Genomic DNA, 7,273 nt, shown 5'->3' with positions numbered 1-7,273 from the left:
ATTTCGATTAATTTTATAATTATTTCTTGTATTAACTTCCAAAGCTATATCTGAGGTGCAGTTTTATTTAAACTAATTTTAATTAATATTAACGGTCGAGAAAGTATAAAATCAATGATCAGGACTTTGCGTTGTAATCACAGAATTCACAAAGAGAGGAAACAGGTTTGTGTTGTGATCTTTTAGAAGAACTGGTTATTAATTCGGGAGAATCCTGCTCTCTACTGAAATAAGCTTGCTAAATTCGGCGTGAGTGGAAATTGAGTCTGAGGCTTTGAAGTTGGGGCAAGGCCTGGTATGTCTGGGAAGCTAGGACAGCACTTCAGACAGGGGCCTCAGTCAAATATTTGGCGCGGAACAGTCGAAACAGCTCTTGCATTGCCCTTCGGTTTCCTTAGATAAGGGTGGTAAAAGTGGTTTTGTTTCGCTTATTTTTCTATATAGAGGTCAGTGGTGAATTCTCCCATATTGTATTTTTAATGAGAAAGGGGGAGGGGTAGAGTAACCACGTACTGCATACTGAAATAGAAATGCTCCGTATATTGAATAAAATTACCTGACTGTAGCTCATTTGAACTATCTAAGAAATATATCGTTAAGTTTTAAGATTATTGTTCAGAAACTAGTAATTAATTTTCATAAGAACGAGTCCGAGAATTCCTGTACAAGAAGAATCAAGGGTGGGGGAGGGGACTGGTTTTTAAATCCAGTTTCATCAGTCCCAGCACTTGGATACATATAGGGCTTCAAATGTTGACGTTATCAAAAATGTTTGTGTGCTGATTGCACGATTTGAGTAGGGGACATTTTAGAGGCATAAATGACCTGAACTTTAAAGAGTTAATTGTTCTTTATAAGTAGCAGTTCTGTGTTGCAGTTTTGCTTGCAGCTTTTCGAACCTGGCTTGTAAAACAGAAGCTTTCAATCCGAACAGGATTACGAAAGTTAATAAGATTCCTATTTGATACAGTGCTAGCAATAGTACGGATTGTTCACGAACCCATAATGGACAATATGCTCAATTTGGTCAGTTTTTGCGTCCCATCAATGATTTGGATAAATGTTTTAAATTCTTTAAAGTTATCACACACCCTGATATTTAAATCGCTTATTCATAAATTTTTCGGAAATGTTAGTGTTCTTGGCCGCTTTGACTCAGCCCCAACTAAAACAAAATGAAATTGGAAGAGAGATTGGGTCTAATCTGACTCAGATGCATTCTCTAACCTGTATGTGCTTCAAAATATAGGTTGCAATTGTTAACGTTTGGTAATCTAGCTATTATTTATTAATGATTTGTTAAATTTCTGGATGACGAGAAAGTGTGGAAGCTAAGTGAATGGCTTTGCGGCTACGGGACAATCCCTGTAGTTAGTTCGATTGTGTTGCAGTTTAGAATGTGGGGGGAGGGGAAGGCAGCGCTTGTTGTAGAGCGCCACTTCATTGATACACTGTAGTGAATGTTGCGATGCATTTCTTCCAGTCACGGGTTGAATTTGCTCCCAGGACTGAAATATTTTGGCAGATTTGCATGGTTTAGGCGGTGTTTTATGGTGTTAGGAAATCGATTCGAATGTGTAATTAATCATTATCGTTGAAATATTTTTGAAATGTGTTTCTGAAAATGTTTTATTCGTTTCCTTTGTGAGTTGTTAACGCTTACGATGAGCGCGTGACATGTCGATATATACACGAAAGAAAATACATTTTATTTAAATTCCACAAGTAAAATAGTTGTGTGGAGGGAATTGGCTAATGCCTCCAGTGAAATTTGATCTTTTCATGAAGTTCCCAAGAATGTTAATAAATAGGCAGATGGGCAACCCCCTTGTTCGTCTGAGTGAAGACTTCGTTTGAATTTTAGGCACGCCAGTAAAACAAACTAACTCCTGATCATTAAGCCTCAAAGATAAATGCATTCCACAAGTTTGCGCACTGTTGCCGTTTCAATATAGAACAATGCGCTAAAACCAAACAAATTAAACACTACGATTTATATTTGGAATTTTAGTGAGCATATTGACGTATCGGACCTTGGACGTAACTTAATACATAATGGTGGATGCCTTCGCTGATGGATAAAAGGCAAATTGCAGTTAATGCTGCGCCCTAAAGAAAATGTTTTATTTTTTGTGAAAATAGGGGAAGAGATTAAAATTGGTCATTATTTAGGTTGCTACATATCGATGCTGTTGTAGGGCAAAGTTTCTCTTGTCACCAGCGGCCCACGTCAAGCCTGGGGCTGGACTGCTTGTTTGCTCAGTTTGAGTTACGCGGATCTTGGCTTTTGGAGCTTGTGATTTGCGCTGATATTTTCATTTTATACTGTTAACGGTTGAAATTTGGTTTTCAATGTATTTGAGTTGATTAAAGTGTTGGATCTTGCAGTTTTAAAATATGAAAAGTTTTATTAAGATTTAATCAGTGACTAAATATTTAAAAGTGAGAGCTGGATGTCAGATTATCATTGCACTGCAATAAACCAGAGTAGGCCTTTTGTTAAAATGGCTGCTATTGTCTGTGACCTGGTTGCAAGGATGGCTTATCTTTTCTTGGTTCTGTAGTTGGCCTTTGTGAAGAACATGGTGAACAACCATGCATATCTACTTAAGTTGATAGTATTTTAGCATTAAATAAATTTTGATAGAAGTTTCTGCCTAAAACTAGCTTCGTATTCTATTGATATTCGTGAAAAAGTTCGGTATTTTGTTGGAAAGTTGAGATTAGATATCGGAGGTACATTCATTCTCCTAAATGCAAGAATTATATGCGTTGTAGTTGTTCTGAGCTTTCTTCAAAACTGTGAAGTCATTATTTTTGTCTGATGCACAGCATAGCGTTTAGTTTAAGAAGGAAGTGGGGGGAAGAGGTAAAATCACAAATGGAATTTTCGGAAATTATACTGCAGTGATGTCCCCTGCCGCTGGCTTTTAATTGCTTTTACATGTTGTAATAACTGCAGTTGCAGCAAAAGGATAATTATCATTGTGGATAGTTTTTCCTTGTGCGTGGAGCATTTCCGATTGAATGTTAATTTAATGGATAAAGTCTGGGACCAGAGACTTGGGCGCAGTTTCAAAGACTACAGAGCATTTTTGCCAAGAGGCAGGGCCAGCACCTCCACGGCTAATATGTAACCTAAACACAAGGCAGCCATTTTCTGAATTTCAAATCACAAAAGATCACATCAAGACTAGATTTTTAAAAATAGGATCTTTTGAAATGTGTCTAATTTTAATTGCAGGGCTAAACTTAAAAACATGGAGCAAGCCAAACTATTGCTGGTAAATTTATTTAATAGCAAGGTTAATGAAGATGGTACAGATGGAAAGGTTTCTAATGGTAAAAAATTGCCGGTAGGCAGGACGTTGAGAAATTACTTCAATAGGGAAGGAAGACCTTTCATGAGTTTAATCTTTTGTATCCTGTCGTGCTGACAAACGGTAGTTGTACAGTTAGGTAATTACTGTAGTTCAAGTTGCACTACCTTTAATCTTTTTAAGGATTCGTGAAAGATATGGAAATGAAGCTGTGGCCCCGTTTTCTTAAGGAGTGGGAGTGATCCCAATACGAATTACCCCTTTTAGACGGCCTGGCTTTCGATTTGCTCCAAAAAACTTGTGATACATATCATAAATGTTAAGAAAAATCAATCAATTTAACAGAGACAACTTAGATCAATCACATACGACTTTATTTTCTGTTTTGGGCATATAACTTCCAATTTAGTCTTTTTTAAACATGGGTTCGAGTGATACTGAAACACCGGAAGTCGTTGCTGAAATACTGGAATGCTTTCTCCACGTATTCAAATAAGACCAACAACCTCTCCTTTTTTGGACAACTTAATACTTGAAGATCTTTTAAGATGTTTGTCTCGAAACGACTCTGCGAGGTTCACGTGTTGCGAAGTGTGAAAGAGTATCTTTTAAAATCGCAGTCGGTTGCAAATGGAAGAGTCATTTTAAGGTTTGTTGTTGCCAGAGGTGTGGGTTCGCCTGTGGCAGATTGCCCGCCACCGCCCACCAGTCATGCCTGTCCAATATTTGATCGAAATACTTTACTAGATGTGATTGAGGGACTTTATGAAGCGAAGCAACACAGGCCGACAGAGGGAAAAATAAAAGCCGTAATTTCAAAGGCCTGCTAAATTAAATCGGGATGTCTTGACTATTATTAGCTCGAGTCCTGGTCTCTAATGATCTTAAAAAATCATTAAGAAATTCAAGGGACAGAATGGGTACCGTGTTAGGGACGCCATTTTTGACAGGGATCTGTGCACGTACCAAGAGTAGTTAAACAAAATAAAATCCCACCTCACAATATGCTTTTTGTACACAACAAAAATCGAGGAAGTAATGGGGCGGGCGGGGGAAGAGAGAAGAGGAGCGCTGTTCATGTCTCGGATTTACCAGTCTGATGCAAGTCTGTTGTGATATTGCGACTAAGGAAAGGAATGCAGGGTGTGCGATTGTTCAAAAAGCCTGTGCCTGGAGGTGGATTAATGCGCTCCAAGCGATTGCATCATTCCCGCTCCCAATGGGGCCCCTCAAACCTTTTCCAGCTGAAAAGTAGCCAAAAATAAACCAATTATGAAACTGCACAAACACAGGCTGCTGATCCTATTGTATATAAAGGAACTGTAGTCAACAGTGCCCCCTTCAATGCATTTATTAAAAACATTTGATACTGGTCAGGTTTAACTGCATATTTTTTTTAAAAAGTCAACAACTAATTAAATATATACTATCCTAGCTGTTGTAATTTACCATGATGTTATTAGTCTGACGGCGCATTCATACGCTATCCATCGAAGGCGAAGAGATTCGCTCCAGTTTGGAGAGACAGACCCGTGCTTGCACTTCCCAAACACAAGCTGAGTTGGTAGAGAATCATTAACACTCTGACAGGAGGTTGTTTGTGCGGTGACGTTACGACACATGCGCAAAAAGATCGCCAGTTACTTTTGTCACTATTAACTCTGTTTCTAAAATTCTTCCAGAGAGGAATGACTAGTTGTGTGGTGGGTGAACTTAGACTCTTCGCTCCCAGCCCGCCTTTTCTTCCCATGTCTTCAACAGCAGAAGATGAGATAACAAGGTGTAGAGCTGGATGAACACAGCAGGCCAAGCAGCATCAGAGGAGTGGGAAGGCTGACGTTTCGGGCCTAGACCCTTTTTCAGAAGCTTTTTTACTTGGTGAGCGGTTAAGATCTGGAATGCATTCCTGAGCATGTGATGGAGACAGATTTCATCAAAATCTTCAAAAGAATTAAATAATTATTTGAAAAGAAATTTTTTCTGAAGAAGGGTCTAGGCCCGAAACGTCAGCTTTCCTGCACCTCTGATGCTGCTTGGCCTGCTGTGTTCATCCAGCTCTACATCTTGTTATCTCAGATTCTCCAGCATCTGCCGTTCCTACTATCTCTTCAACAGCAGAAACTGCTTTATACAGTATATATGATTTAACGTTGATTATTCCTGTGTGCAGGCGTCTTCACAGTCAAGAATGGATGTTGTAATTGACCAAGTTTACAGAGCCTCTTTAGAGTTCCTTGAGGCAGAAAACACTAACGCATGGTGTGAGACTGCATCCTTGAAGAGTGCAGGAAATCTAGACTAGAGTTAAAACAATGAGTTCCTAAAACGGTTCAAATATTTCTTTCCACCTCTGCCATTGCACACCATTCCCAGTCCCAAATGAAATGACCATTGAGGTAACCTGGATAAATGACTACTGTGAGATCTGTTACAGCAGTCAAAATCAAATCCCGGTATGTATTTTTTTAAAAAAAGATTCCCTCCACCTTTCCAGATAATACGATACTTTTTCCCCAAATGTCTCAATATTTTCAACAGTTTCCATTATTGCATTCTTAATTAGAAGAATTATATGTATGTGTCCATACACATCAGTTTTTAATCAATAAAAATCTTGCAATTGAGCAAACCTGTACCAAACTCTGTTTGCCCTCAGCTGATTCATGTCTTATGCTGGTTAGCACGTTTTAAGGAGATTACAAAGATACTGGTGAGGGTGCATAAAAGATCTGCAAATAGTTTCAGGAACTTCAATTACAGTGATACGTTGGAAAAGCTGAGGCCGAAGGGTTGGGTATTCAAAATCATTAGGGACTTGAGCATGGTAGGTAAGGAGAAACTTTATATTGGTAGACACTTTTGCCAATTTCCTTAAATGTAATGATGACATGAGGAAAAGCTTTTTTACTTGGTGAGCAGTTATGATCTGGAATGCATTCCTGAGCATGTGATAGAGACAGATTTAATTAAAACCTTCCAAAGAATTAAATAATTATCTGAAGAGAAAACATTGTTATAGGAAGGTTATAGGAAGAAGGTGACAGTGCGGAGAGTGGAACTAGGTGAGTTTGTGCAGATATTCAAGGCAAATGTTTGTCTCTTGTGCTGTAACAATTCTCTATTTCTATAATAATATGTTGGTCAGGTTGGAGAAGAAAGAATAATAAAGAAACATCAGGTGTTGTCTGACACGGTCACTTTGAATTTCAGAAGTTATATTTTGCAGGGAAAATTGACCAAGCCGAAAGGCTCATTGTTTTGAGGACTTGGGAAAGAATGAATTTGAGGTGATTTTTGGGATATGTCTGGATTATAATATATGAAGGAATGAGAACATATTGTTACTTTTGATGTTTCAGAAGAGTGAGAGGTAATTTTAGTGGGGCGCTGATCATAAACGCTTATTTTAAAAACGTTATTTGATGGTTTAATGATTAGAAATGAGAGAATCTATTAAACAGGTAGTTTTTACTTGTACCCATTCAATGCTGTTATAATGGCTTTGCCCAGATGCATAAATATTCAAAGGCTGGTCTAAGACACCCATTTTGCATTGGATGCTAATATCTTTGGAATTTTTGTGTTGGAATCTGTTTCTGAATTTTTTTAAAAAGAACTCCTACTAAGTTTCTTTTTTTACGTATTTAACAAAATATTGTGCCTATCACACGCATGACATTCCTGCTAATGTATGTATTGGGATTTTACAATAGCCTTAAGAAATAATATCTCTACATTGAATCGTCTGTAGAGCTCCAACAGTTGAATTCATCATTGAAGTTTTGTTTTATAGGATACAACTTAATAATTGGTCTGATATGTGTGGATTATAAATGAATTAATCTCTGATCTCAAAACAATATTTTAATGTTCTACTTTTTGGAGGTAAAATGTCTCGAATTAAGCTGTTAAATTTTTGGTCCTCTCATCATACAATTTTTTAGCATTGGCTA

At 37.8% G+C, this 7,273-nt stretch overlaps 1 long non-coding RNA gene across 1 annotated transcript; it reads right to left on the bottom strand.

The window, feature by feature from the left end:
* Positions 1–3,672: 3,672 nt before the first annotated feature.
* LOC125485105 lies at positions 3,673–5,144 on the bottom strand. The gene is made up of 2 exons (XR_007263873.1): positions 4,770–5,144; positions 3,673–4,564 (listed from the first exon to the last, which is right to left on the bottom strand). It is a non-coding gene; the product is annotated as an uncharacterized LOC125485105 (long non-coding RNA).
* Between the last annotated feature and the right edge of the window lie 2,129 nt (positions 5,145–7,273).

This window comes from Rhincodon typus, chromosome 16 (genome assembly GCF_021869965.1).
Source record: "Rhincodon typus isolate 14 chromosome 16, sRhiTyp1.1, whole genome shotgun sequence".
Taxonomy (NCBI): domain Eukaryota; kingdom Metazoa; phylum Chordata; class Chondrichthyes; order Orectolobiformes; family Rhincodontidae; genus Rhincodon; species Rhincodon typus.
This window is presented reverse-complemented; position numbering and strand designations above follow the sequence as displayed.